This window comes from Rattus norvegicus, chromosome 5, assembly GCF_036323735.1.
Source record: "Rattus norvegicus strain BN/NHsdMcwi chromosome 5, GRCr8, whole genome shotgun sequence".
NCBI classification, from domain to species: domain Eukaryota; kingdom Metazoa; phylum Chordata; class Mammalia; order Rodentia; family Muridae; genus Rattus; species Rattus norvegicus.
This window is the reverse complement of record NC_086023.1, coordinates 161336670-161350567: the sequence shown is the minus strand read 5'-3', so window position 1 is coordinate 161350567 and position 13898 is coordinate 161336670.

The window sequence follows — 13898 nt, the reverse complement described above, 5'->3', positions numbered from 1 at the left end:
AAGAAGGGTGCTTGCGGGTAGAGACAAAGAAGGAGCTGCAAGAAGGCAGGAGAGGGAGATTCCTATTGAGGTGTAAGTTGAATAAACAAATTTAAAAGAAGAATGGTATTTATTCCCCATTATTTTGCTCTTTTGTCCTACTTCAGCCATCTTTCATGGGCATGTAGCTCCTTCTAGTCTGAATGCCTGGATAGCAATATGTTGATCATTCACCAAACAGTACTTCATTAAACCTTCACTTTCCATCTCTTGGATACTCTGAATTTTTTCTACATATACACCATCAGGCAGATATACAAGTGGGAAAACCATGTCACAAAGGTATTGGTTCAAAATAATGGAGAAGTTGAGGCATGAAACTGGGTCAAGGTTTTCCTCTATTACATACTATTTCTAGGACAATATATTTGATAATGGAATCCTATTGCCCAACACTAAGAAGGACTTTTAAAATACTCTCACAATATTAATATTCCCATTTAGGAAGATGAGGTCAGTAAGTTCTTGCACATTTAAGACTAACATGTACTATAGAACTAGATCATATTTCTAGGAGCAAAGAAACAAAATTCAATATGAGCTAAGCAATGATTTTCAAGACACTTGAATATTTCTGAACAAGAATCCCAGGTATTGTGAGGCCAAATCAGAAGATTAGACAGGAATCCAAAGGTTCAAGGTCTATAGAGTGGGAACTTGTCTAAGAAAAACAGTCGAACACAAGATAACCATTAGATATGAATCACAGTGTAACTGAATATGCAGGTCACACCAGCATTCAGGGGGCTGAGGCAGAAGGATCATGAGTTTCAGCACAGAACACTTATCTGTCCAGGTCTAAGAAAACCTATGCAGCACTCAAATGTGTCTCAAAATGTGAAATTAAGTCAGGGAAACACAGAGGACATTGGAGGTGAAAGCAGACTTGGATTTTGAAGTGAGCCCAATGTTGTTGCAGGATATTTGTTGACATCGTGAATGCCAAGATTGTGAACTAGAAAAACGCCTTCAATCAAAGAGCTTTCTCTAAGTAAGAACTGAATAAAGTTAATGATAGGCCAAGAGGCATAGCAAGCAACCGATTGAGAAGTGATCATAAGAAAACACAGGAAGGGGCTGGAGAGATGGCTCAGAGGTTAAGAGCACTGACTGCTCTTCCAGAGGTCCTGAGTTCAAATCCCAGCAACCACATGGTGGCTCATAACCATCTGTAATGGGGTCTGACGCCCTCTTCTGGTGTGTCTGAAGACAGCTACAGTGTATATAATAAATAAATAAATCTTAAAAAAAAAAAGAAAGAAAACACAGGAAGGAGCAGGGAGGGTCTTTGAAGATAAGGTTATTTGAGACATCATGCAGTGGAAGGAGCACTTTCCTTCTGGGAAGTTGGTGGAGTAGGCAGATCAGCTGGATGCTTTCTCTGCCTCTCTACGCTAGCAGATTTTCACACCAGCATCAGGCTCCTGAGTCTTCATTAATAGAACCAGAGGGATAGGATCCTTTGTTTTAAAACAACACAATTTCTTCTATTCGTCCACTTGAAAAGACAGTCTACAGGATGCCCTTGTTTCTAAAATATCTCTGAATGAGTTGCGTTGTCCTGGTGGAGGTGTAGTATTTACCTGATTAGGACATAGGTTGCTTTGTTTTATAAAAAGATAAAATCAGAAGAAATATGTTTGGGGGAGGTAGAGAATGATGTGGGGGAAAGGGGTGGCTCTGTAGGCCCATGCTTAGGCATCCCTTCCCCACTCTGCGGTACCAGCCACACTTTGGTATAGTATAGAATACAGTTTATTCAGGGAATAGGGAAAGTGGTTGATAGAAAGGGGGAGAGAGAGAGAGAGAGAGAGAGAGAGAGAGAGAGAGAGAGAGGTGTATAGGAGTAGAGACTAGCCATGAACATGTGGAGAGAGAGGGTAAGGAGCAAAAGGAGAGAGCAAGAGCAAGAGGGCAAGAGAGAGAGAGAGAGGGAGAGAGGAGAGAGAGAGAGAGGAGAGAGAGGAAGAAGGAGGAGATGAAGAAGAAAGAGGAGGAGGAAGGAGAAGAAGAGGAGGTGAGGTGGAGGGGGAGGAGGAGGAAGAGGAGGAGGAGGAGGAGGAGGAGGAGGAGGAGGAGGAGGAGGAGGAGGAGGAGGAGGAGGAGGAGGAGGAGGAGGAGGAGAGGGCCCAAGCAACTCCTGTTATTGTGAGTCAGGCTTACCTGGCTGTTGCCAGGTAACTACGGGTTGAGCCTAGATTAGATACCAACATTACCTCATTTTGGTTTAATTAAATAGGCAAAATTAGGAGATGATGGTGGGGCAGGAATAAAGTCATCATGATCTTTAGCTACTTACTGCTGATTTGGGGCAATGCATCTCTGGGAAACCTAGGAATATGGGTATGGGGTTGTTGGTCTGATCTTAGGAAATGTGTTTGTTTATTCACTGTCCAGGGTCTGGGGAACCATCTGTGGATAGATAGGAAGGAACAGGTCCAATAAAAGTATCTGTGTCTGTGAGAGAAGATTGGAGCATCTGTTGATTACTTTTCTAGAGCTATCCTGGATGTAATAAATGCCTGAATTTGACAAGATGCTGCAACACACACACACACACACACACACACACACACACACACACACACACACACTACAGGTGGAGAGTAAAGTTAAGTATGTTTCGGAGAAAAATATTTTCTTAGGTGTACATTTGAAACCCCTTAGGTCTTGGTGGTTATGGGTGAGTTGAGTCTCAATTTCAGGGCACAGGAAAGGAATCCCAGCCTCTGGAATAGGTAGGTATACTTATCTTCATGGAGTCTATTTGGTCCATGAGAGATAGGTCTGAGTGGGTTTCCTGTAGCTTATAAGTTTACAAAAGAGATAAATTTGTTAACAACATGAATGGTCTTTGAGATGAGCTAAGAGAAAGTAAAGACTTTTTGTGGAGCAGAAGAAACAAGGAAGGCTCTTCCTCTGTCTAGGAGAATGAATATGTGTGTGTGTGTGTGTGTGTGTGTGTGTGTGTGTGTGTGTGTGTGTGTGTGTGTGTGTGTAGTGAGAAACAATTTTAAATTTATATTTGAAAAATAAAGAAAATTCTAAACCTTGACCTTTTAAATGTTATAGTTGACCATATAGTTAACAAGAGAAACACATTAAATCTATAGTTAAAAGACAACCAAGGGAACTTATATTTGATCATGAAAGCTATAGTGTAGATTCAGTACAAGAAACACTTTAAGTTTATCTTAAAGGAAATCAAATGAATCTTATATTTGAGCATGATATCTTATAGTGTAGATTTATCACAAGAAACACTTTAAAACACTCAAAGAGAGCTTAAAATTTCAACTTGTGATTATACAGTTGCATTATAGAGTAGAATGTTTTATAATGGTTAGGCAAATTTATAGGAACTGTACTGCGTAATGTTAGGACTATGGCATAGCAAGAAGAGGAAAGATGAAACATTCAGTCACTGGGAACTGAGTTTAAGTAAAGAAGTATGAGGTTATATATATTGGTGAAAGCTTACATCTGACCTTGGGTATCCTTTATCATGAAGTCTGTAAAAAAAACTGGTAGTGTTAGCTAGTAAATTAATTTATTAATGAGCTAATACACTGGTACATTACCTTACGGTGAGGAGCTATATGTGTTTTCTAGCTGCCAGACTACAGTTACCTTAGTTGCCAATGTAGTTAGAAATCTGGGAATAAATTATAATCTAGACGTCATGTAATAATTAATATGACAGAGTTTCATCTATTTTTCACTACCTAAACAATTACCAGGTCCCTGTGGTCTCCACAACAACTTGGACAGAGTCAGTCTGGCTGTGATGCCCAGAAGATGAAAAGATTTTTTTCTTGTGGAGTAGATAGCTGTGAAATGAGAAATGGCCCACCTTGATTTAAATAATATGAGACATTTGACTCTCGGGGTATCTTGTTTGGCCACAGCTGTTGTAAGACCCCACAGTGGCACTACATCAGGAGCGCCACCCACAGAGCACAAATTGACAAAGTGATTGCTGCAATAGAAAGAGGGTATAAGGTTTTCTTTCTTTCTTTCTTTTTTTTTTTTAATTAACTTGAGTATTTCTTATTTACATTTCGAGTGTTATTCCCTTTCCCAGTTTCCGGGCCAACATCACCCTAACCCCACCCCCTCTCCTTCTTTATGGGTGTTCCCCTCCCATCCTCCACCCAATGCCACCCTCCCCCCAACAATCACATTCACTAGGGATTCAGTCTTAGCAGGACCAAGGGCTTCCCCTTCCACTGGTGCTCTTACTAGGATATTCATTGCTACCTATGAGGTCAGAGTCCAGGGTCAGTCCATGTATAGTCTTTAGGTAGTGGCTTAGTCCCTGGAAGCTCTGGTTGCTTGGCATTGTTGTACTTTTGGGGTCTCGAGCCCCTTCAAGCTCTTCCAGTTCTTTCTCTGATTCCTTCAACGGGGGTCCCGTTCTCAGTTCAGTGATTCACTGCTGGCATTCACCTATGTATTTGCTGTATTCTGGCTGTGTCTCTCAGGAGAGATCTACATCCCGCTCCTGTCGGCCTGCACTTCTTTGCTTCATCCATCTTATCTAATTGGGTGGCTGTATATGTATGGGCCACATGTGGGGCAGGCTCTGAATAGGTGTTCCTTCTGTCTCTGTTTAATCTATTGCTCTGTAATACTGCTTGAGTTCAGGGATAGTGATTCCCCCGAAGTCCTTTTTTTGTTGAGGATAGTTTTAGCTATCCTGGGTTTTTTTGTTATTCCAGATGAATTTGCAAATTGTTCTGTCTAACTCTTTGAAGAATTGGATTGGTATTTTGATGGGGATTGCATTGAATCTGTAGATCGCTTTTGGTAAAATGGCCGTTTTTTACTATATTAATCCTGCCAATCCATGAGCATGGGAGATCTTTCCATCTTCTGAGGTCTTCTTCAATTTCTTTCTTCAGAGTCTTGAAGTTCTTATTGTAGAGATCTTTTACTTGCTTGGTTAAAGTCACACTGAGGTACTTTGTATTATTTGGGTCTATTATGAAGGGTGTCGTTTCCCTAACTTCTTTCTCGGCTTGTTTCTCTTTTGTGTAGAGGAAGGCTACTGATTTATTTGAGTTAATTTTATACCCAGCCACTTTGCTGAAGTTGTTTAAATCAGCTTTAGTAGTGCTCTGGTAGAACTTTTGGGATCACTTAAATATACTATCATATCATCTGCAAATAGTGATATTTTGACTTCTTCTTTTCCAATCTGTATCCCCTTGATCTCCTTTTGTTGTCTGATTGCTCTGGCTAGAACTTCAAGAACTATATTGAATAAGTAGGGAGAGAGTGGGTAGCTTTGTCTAGTCCCTGATTTTAGTGGGATTGCTTCAAGTTTCTCTCCATTTAGTTTAATGTTAGCAACTGGTTTGCTGTATATGGCTTTTACTATGTTTAGGTATGGGCCTTGAATTCCTATTCTTTCCAGGACTTTCATCATGAAGGGGTGTTGAATTTTGTCAAATGCTTTCTCAGCATCTAATGAAATGATCATGTGGTTTTGTTCTTTCAGTTTGTTTATATAATGGATCACGTTGATGGTTTTCCGTATATTAAATCATCCCTGCATGCCTGGGATGAAGCCTACTTGATCATGGTGGATGATTGTTTTGATGTGCTCTTGGATTCAGTTTGCAAGAATTTTATTGAGTATTTTTGCATCGATATTCATAAGGGAAATTGGTCTGAAGTTCTCTTTCTTTGTTGGGTCTTTGTGTGGTTTAGGTATAAGAGTAATTGTGGCTTCATAGAAGGAATTCAGTAACGCTCCATCTGTTTCAATTTTGTGGAATAGTTTGGATAGTATTGGTATGAGGTCTTCTATGAAGGTCTGATAGAATTCTGCACTAAACCTGTCTGGACCTGGGCTCTTTTTGGTTGAGAGACCTTTAATGACTGCTTCTATTTCGTTAGGAGTTATGGGGTTGTTTAACTGGTTTATCTGTTCCTGATTTAACTTCAGTACCTGGTATCTGTCTAGGAAATTTTCCATTTCCTGCAGATTTTCAAGTTTTGTTGAATATAGGCTTTTGTAATAGGATGTGAAGATTTTTTGAATTTCCTCTGATTCTGTAGTTATGTCTCCCCTCTCATTTCTGATTTTGTTAATTTGGACACACTCTCTGTGTCCTCTCGTTAGTCTGGCTAAAGGTTTATCTATCTCGTTGATTTTCTCAAAGAACCAACTTTTGGTTCTGTTGATTCTTTCGATGGTCCTTTTTGTTTTTCCTTGGTTGATTTCAGCTCTGAGTTTGATTATTTCCTGCCTTCTACTCCTCCTGGGTGTATTTGCTTCTTTTTGTTCTAGAGCTTTTAGGTGTGCTGTCAAGCTGCTGACATATGCTCTTTCCTGTTTCGTTCTGCAGGCACTCAGAGCTATGAGTTTTCCTCTTAGCACAGCTTTCATTGTGTCCCATAAGTTTGGGTATGTTGTACCTTCATTTTCATTAAATTCTAAAAAGTCTTTAATTTCTTTCTTCATTTCTTCCTTGACCAGGTTATTGTTGAGTAGAGCATTGTTCAACTTCCACATATATGTGGGCATTCTTCCCTTATTGTTATTGAAGACCAGCTTTAGGCCGTGGTGGTCTGATAGCACGGATGGGATCATTTCTATCTTTCTGTACCTGTTGAGGCCCATTTTTTGACCAATTATATGGTTGATTTTGGAGAAAGTACCATGAGGAGCTGAGAAGAATGTATATCCTTTTGCCTTAGGATAGAATGTTCTATAAATATCTGTTAAGTCCATTTGTTTCATGACTTCTCTTAGTCTGTCTACGTCTCTGTTTAATTTCTGTTTCCATGATCTGTCCATTGATGAGAGTGGGGTGTTGAAATCTCCAACTATTATTGTGTGAGGTGCAATGTGTGTTTTGAGCTTTAGTAAGGTTTCTTTTATGTATGTAGGTGCCCTTGTATTTGGGGGCATAGATATTTAGGATTGAGAGTTCATCTTGGTGGATTTTTCCTTTAATGAATATGAAGTGTCCTCCTTATCTTTTTTTTTTTTTGGTTCTTTTTTTTTTCTTTTTTTTTTAATTTAGAGAATACTTTATTAGTTTTTGTAATCAAACCCACGTATATAAGACCTTACATATTTAATACAGTGTGTTACCCCTGTACAAATGGAAAAAACTTAAGTTCAACATTTCTAGACCAATATGGCTATTAATTTCTGTACAGTGCCAACTCAACACAGTAAACGGGGATACTTTTTTCGAAAGTTGACAGCACAGGTAAAGTTTCAAAAAATTCAAATTATATATCTGTATATATATATTTATATTTATATAAAAAGACCAATAATAGCAGTGTGTTATGCATCAACAGCAGCAACAGCTTTTCCAGGTTCTGCAGTCATCTGAACAAAACTGTAGAGACATCCAGCACACTCCATTAAAAAAAAAAAAGTAAAAAAACAAAACCCGAGAAAACAGCACAGTTCTGTTACTCTTGTGGTAACTGGCACCATTTTTTTTTAAAATTAGCTTCTCAATCATCATCTGGAAAGAAAACATTCTGAGCAACATCATTAAAAACAGCTCTGATAAAGCATGGTCACTACTACGTATCATAAAGCAGGTACAAGCTATTTTACATCCACAGAGGTATGATACAGTACTGTCCTACATCTATAATACTAGAGGATACAATTTAAAAGGCATTATTTGAGACTTGATTCTACTTTTCCAGCAGAGGGCCCAAAGGATGGTGTGACACAGCTTTGTAAAGAAACATACTCTAGACAGGATTTCCTTTCACTAGTGGCACACTTCTAAGGATTCATTCTCTCCATGAATGTCAGCTAAAACCGTTATTAAAAAAATGAAATATCCCTAGAACAAAACCGTATAACCACCGGATTCACATGAAGATGACCTAGTGGAGACAAGCTGGACCTCACCTTACCAACAAGCTCTCAAATCTGTTATGTTTAAACAGTGAGACCTCCATGGAAGGAGATGCCAAGTAGTGCTTCAAAGCTTCGGACCACAATCAAACACAGCATCCTTTTCAACAGAAGCAGAAGCTCATCTGAATATGCTCATGGATGCTGACATCAACATTTAATCATCTCCTCACTCATCCAGGAAGAGGGGGAGATCAGTTACTACTGTACTTTATTGTGTTCAACCAAATCACCATGTTACAAAAATAGCAAGCTGCCATAATAAAAAATAAGGCTCCTCTATCCAGCACCAGATAGCATCATTTTACTTTCAAGCCTAGAAATTGCACACTTGTATATAAACCAATCGAAGATGAGGATTGAGAGTTCATCTTGGTGGATTTTTCCTTTGATGAATATGAAGTGTCCTTCCTTATCTTTTTTGATGACTTTTAATTGAAAATTGATTTTATTTGATATTAGAATGGCTACTCCAGCTTGCTTCTTCTGACCATTTGCTTGGAAAGTTGTTTTCCAGCCTTTCACTCTGAGGTAGTGTCTGTCTTTGTCTCTGAGGTGTGTTTCCTGTAGGCAGCAGAATGCAGGGTCCTCATTGCGTATCCAGTTTGTTAATCTATGTCTTTTTATTGGGGTGTTGAGGCCATTGATGTTGAGAGATATTAAGGAATAGTGATTATTGCTTCCTGTTATATTCATATTTGGATGTGAGGTTATGTTTGTGTGCTTTCATTCTCTTTGTTTTGTTGCCAAGACGATTAGTTTCTTGCTTCTTCTAGGGTATAGCTTGCCTCCTTATGTTGGGCTTTACCCTTTATTATCCTTTGTAGTGCTGGATTTGTAGAAAGATATTGTGTAAATTTGGTTTTGTCATGGAATATCTTGGTTTCTCCATCTATGTTAATTGAGAGTTTTGCAGGATACAGTAACCTGGGCTGGCATTTGTGTTCTCTTAGGGTCTGTATGACATCTGTCCAGGATCTTCTGGCCTTCATAGTTTCTGGTGAAAAGTCTGGTGTGATTCTGATAGGTCTGCCTTTATCTGTTACTTGACATTTTTCCCTTACTGCTTTTAATATTCTTTCTTTATTTTGTGCGTTTGGTGTTTTGACAATTATGTGACGGGAGGTGTTTCTTTTCTGGTCCAATCTATTTGGAGTTCTGTAGGCTTCTTGTATGCCTATGGGTATCTCTTTTTTTAGGTTAGGGAAGTTTTCTTCTATGATTTTGTTGAAGATATTTACTGGTCCTTTGAGCTGGGAGTCTTCACTCTCTTCTATACCTATTATCCTTAGGTTTGATCTTCTCATTGAGTCCTGGATTTCCTGTATGTTTTGGACCAGTAGCTTTTTCCGCTTTACATTATCTTTGACAGTTGAGTCTATGATTTCTATGGAATCTTCTGCTCCCGAGATTCTCTCTTCCATCTCTTGTATTCTGTTGGTGAAGCTTGTATCTACAGCTCCTTGTCTTTTCTTTTGATTTTCTATGTCCAGGGTTGTTTCCATGTGTTCCTTCTTGATTGCTTCTATTTCCATTTTTAATTCCTTCAACTGTTTGATTGTGTTTTCCTGGAATTCTTTCAGGGATTTTTGTGATTCCTCTCTGTAGGCTTCTACTTGTTCTCTAAGGGAGTTCTTTATGTCTTTCTTGAAGTCCTCCAGCATCATGATCTAATATGATTTTGAAACTAGATCTTGCTTTTCTGGTGTGTTTGGATATTCCGTGTTTGCTTTGGTGGGAGAATTGGGCTCTGATGATGCCATGTAGTCTTGGTTTCTGTTGCTTGGGTTCCTGCGCTTGCCTCTCGCCATCAGATTATCTCTAGTGTTACTTTGTTCTGCTATTTCTGACAGTGGCTAGACTGTCCTATAAGCCTGTGTGTCAGGAGTGCTGTAGACCTGTTTTCCTGTTTTCTTTCAGCCAGTTATGGGGACAGAGTGTTCTGCTTTCGGGCGTGTAGTTTTTCCTCTCTACAGGTCTTCAGCTGTTCCTGTGGGCCTGTGTCTTGAGTTCACCAGGCAGGTTTCTTGCAGGGGAAAAGTTGGTCCTACTTGTGGTTCCAAGGCTCAAGTTTGCTGGTGGGGTACTGCCTAAGTCCTCTCCGCGGCGACAGCAACTGGGAAGATCTGCGCCGCTCTTTCCGGGAGCCTCCGTGCACCAGGGTTCCAGATGTCGTTTGGTGTTTTCCTCTGGCGTCTGGATGTGCACAGAGTGCAGTCTCTTCTGGTTTCCCAGGCGTGTCTGCCTCTCTGAAGGTTTAGCTCTCCCTCCCACGGGATTTGGGTGCAGAGAACTGTTTATCCGGTCTGTTTCCTTCAGGTTCCGGCGGTGTCTCAGGCGCAAGGATCCTGCCGCTCCTGGGCCCTCCCCTACGGGAACCCAGAGGCCTTATACAGTTGCCTCTTGGGCCAGGGATGTGGGCAGGGGTGGGCAGTGTTGGTGGTCTCCTCTGCTCTGCAGCCTCAGGAGTGCCCACCTGATCAGGCGGTGAGGTCTCTCTCCCACGGGGTTTGGGAGCAGAGAGCTCGGTTCTTTTTTTTCAGAGCTGGGGACCGAACCCAGGGCCTTGCGCTTCCTAGGCAAGCGCTCTACCACTGAGCTAAATCCCCAATCCCCTTCCTTATCTTTTTTGATGACTTTTAGTTGAAAATTGATTTTATTTGATATTAGAATGGCTACTCCAGCTTGCTTCTTCCAACCATTTGCTTGGAAAGTTGTTTTCCAGCCTTTCACTCTGAGGTAGTGTCTGTCTTTGTCTCTGAGGTGTGTTTCCTGTAGGCAGCAGAAGGCAGGGTCCTCATTGCATATCCAGTTTGTTAATCTATGTCTTTTTATTGGAGAGTTGAGACCATTGATGTTGAGAGATATTAAGGAATAGTGATTATTGCTTCCTGTTATATTCATATTTGGATGTGAGGTTATGTTTGTGTGCTTTTCTTCTCTTTCTTTTGTTGCCAAGACGATTAGTTTCTTGCTTTTTCTAGGGTGCAGCTTGTCTCCTTATGTTGGGCTTTACCATTTATTATCCTTTGTAGTGCTGGATTTGTAGAAAGATATTGTGTAAATTTGGTTTTGTCATGGAATATTTTGGTTTCTCCATCTATGTTAATTGAGAGTTTTGCAGGATACAGTATCCTGGGCTGGCATTTGTGTTCTCTTAGGGTCTGTATGACATCTGTCCAGGATCTTCTGGCTTTCATAGTCTCTGGCGAAAAGTCTGGTGTGATTTTGATAGGTCTGCCTTTATCTGTTACTTGACATTTTTCCCTTACTGCTTTTAATCTTTCTTTTTTGTGTGGGCATTTGGTGTTTTGACTATTATGTGACGGGAGGTGTTTCTTTTCGAGTCCAATCTATTTGGAGTTTTGTAGGCTTCTTGTATGTTTATGGGCATCTCTTTCTTTAGGTTAGGGAAGTTTTCTTCTACGATTTTGTTGAAGATATTTACTGGTCCTTTGAGCTGGGAGTCTTCACTCTCTTCTATACCTATTATCCTTAGGTTTGATCTTCTCATTGAGTCCTGGATTTCCTGTATGTTTTGGACCAGTAGCTTTTTCCGCTTTACATTATCTTTGACAGTTGAGTCGATGATTTCTATGGAATCTTCTGCTCCTGAGATTCTCTCTTCTATCTCTTGTATTCTGTTGGTGATGCTTGTGTCTACAGTTCCTTGTCTCTTCCTTTGGTTTTCTATATCCAGGGTTGTTTCCATGTGTTCTTTCTTGATTGCTTCTATTTCTATTTTTAATTCCTTCAACTGTTTGATTCTGTTTTCCTGGAATTCTTTCAAGGATGTTTGTGATTCCTCTCTGTAGGCTTCTACTTGTTTATTTATGTTTTCCTGCATTTCTCTAAGGGAGTTCTTCATGTCTTTCTTGAAGTCCTCCAGCATCATGATCAAATATGATTTTAAATCTAGATCTTGCTTTTCTGGTGTGTTTGGATATTCCCTGTTTGCTTTGGTGGGAGAATTGGGCTCCAATGATGCCATGTAGTCTTGCTTTCTGTTGCTTGGGTTCCTGCGCTTGCCTCTCACCATCAGATTATCTCTAGTGTTACTTTGTTCTGCTATTTCTGACAGTGGCTAGACTGTCCTATAAGCCTGTGTGTCAGGAGTGCTGTAGACCTGTTTTCCTGTTTTCTTACAGCCAGTTATGGGAACAGAGTATTCTGTTTTCAGGCATGTCGTTTTTCCTCTCTACAGGTCTTCAGCTGTTCCTCTGGGCCTGTGCCTTGAGTTCACCAGGCAGGTTGCTTGGAGCAGAAAAGTTGGTCTTATCTGTGGTTCCAAGGCTCAAGTTTGCTCGTGGGGTGTTGCTTATGAGCTCTCCGCAGGGGCAGCAACCAGGAGGACCTGGGCCGCCCTTTCCAGGAGCCCCCGTGCACCAGAGTCCCAGATGGCATTTGGTGTTTTCCTCTGGAGTCAGAGATATGGTCAGAGTACAGTCTCTTCTGGTTTCCCAGGCGTGTCTGCCTCTCTGAAGGTTTAGCTCTCCCTCGCACAGGATTTAGGTACAGAGAACTGTTTATCCAGTCGGTCCCTTCAGGTTCCGGCTGTGTCTCAGATGCAGGGGACCTGCTGCTCCTGTGCCCTTATCTACGGGAACCGGGTATAAGGTTTTCAAACCACGTATGTAGGGTTGCTCATCCATGTAGGGAGAGGCAACCCTGAACCCAAAAAGCACACAACTTTTATTCTTTACAGAGCGCAGACTTCAGTAACAGGATTAGCTGGCTTATTCTCATTGGTGGTACACAGGACAAAGGATCTGGTCAGGTATTGACTGGCCTGCTCAAGGGGCTGTTCTTGGCTCAGTTGGTCACTTTCCTCTACTAGCCCTTCACCTGGACTTGGAAATTTACTGGGAGAGGGCTAAGTTGGCATGTCTCTTGGAAGGGTGGAGGAGACCCAAATCCTGTGGAGAAGAGAGCTGACCACCTAGGTGTTCAGACATCCTGAGACCGTAGGACAGACTGCCACCTCTGCAAACCTCTGTCCACATCCTTGGTCCAAGGGGAAACTGCACAGTGCCTCTGGACACAGGGATATAGGAATAGACAGCTGCTGGTACCCACAGTTCTGGTCTACACCCAGGACTGAACTGAACCAGCCAAACAGCTCCCTGCACCCAAATCCCATGGGGAAAGAGCTGGACCCTCAGAAGTGTGGATACTCCTGAGAAGTCAGAGGAGACTACCCTCTGCCCACAGTCCAGACTCAAGAGAGACTCACGTAGTGTCAACTGTGTCCTCTGGGTGCAAGGACCTACCAATAATCCTGCCTGCGCCTAGAGCTGGAAGACAGTCTCCAGGAGTGCCTACACACCTGAAATCAGAGCACCTGTTCTCAGAAAAGGCTGAAAGAACACAGGAAAACAGTTCTATAGGAGTGCTGACACACAGGCCTACAGCAGGGTCAAGTCACTCTCAGAAACAGCAAGACAAGCAGACACCAGAGACAACCCAATGGCTAGAGACAAGTGCAGGAACCTAAGCAACAGAAAACAAGACTACTTGGCATCATCAGAGCCCAGTTCTTCCACCAAAGAAAATACTGGATGTCCAAACACACCAGAAAAGCAAGATTTAGATTTAAAATCACAGTTTTGATAACAATGGAGGACTTTAAGAAAGAAAATAAAGAAATCCCTTAAAGAAATGCAGGAAAACACAAACAAGTAGAAGTCCTTAGAGAAGAAACACAAAAATCCCTGAAAGAATTACAGGAAAACACAACCAAACAGGTGAAGGAATTGAAAATGGAAATAGAAACAATAAAGAAAGCACAAAGGGAGACAACCCTGGATATAGAAAACCTAAGGAAGGCACAAGTAGCCATAAATACAAGCATCACCAACAGAATACAAGAGATAGAAGAGAGAATCTCAGGAGCAGAAGATTCCATAGAAATCATCGACTCAACTGTCAAAGATAATGTAAAGCGGAAAAAGCTACT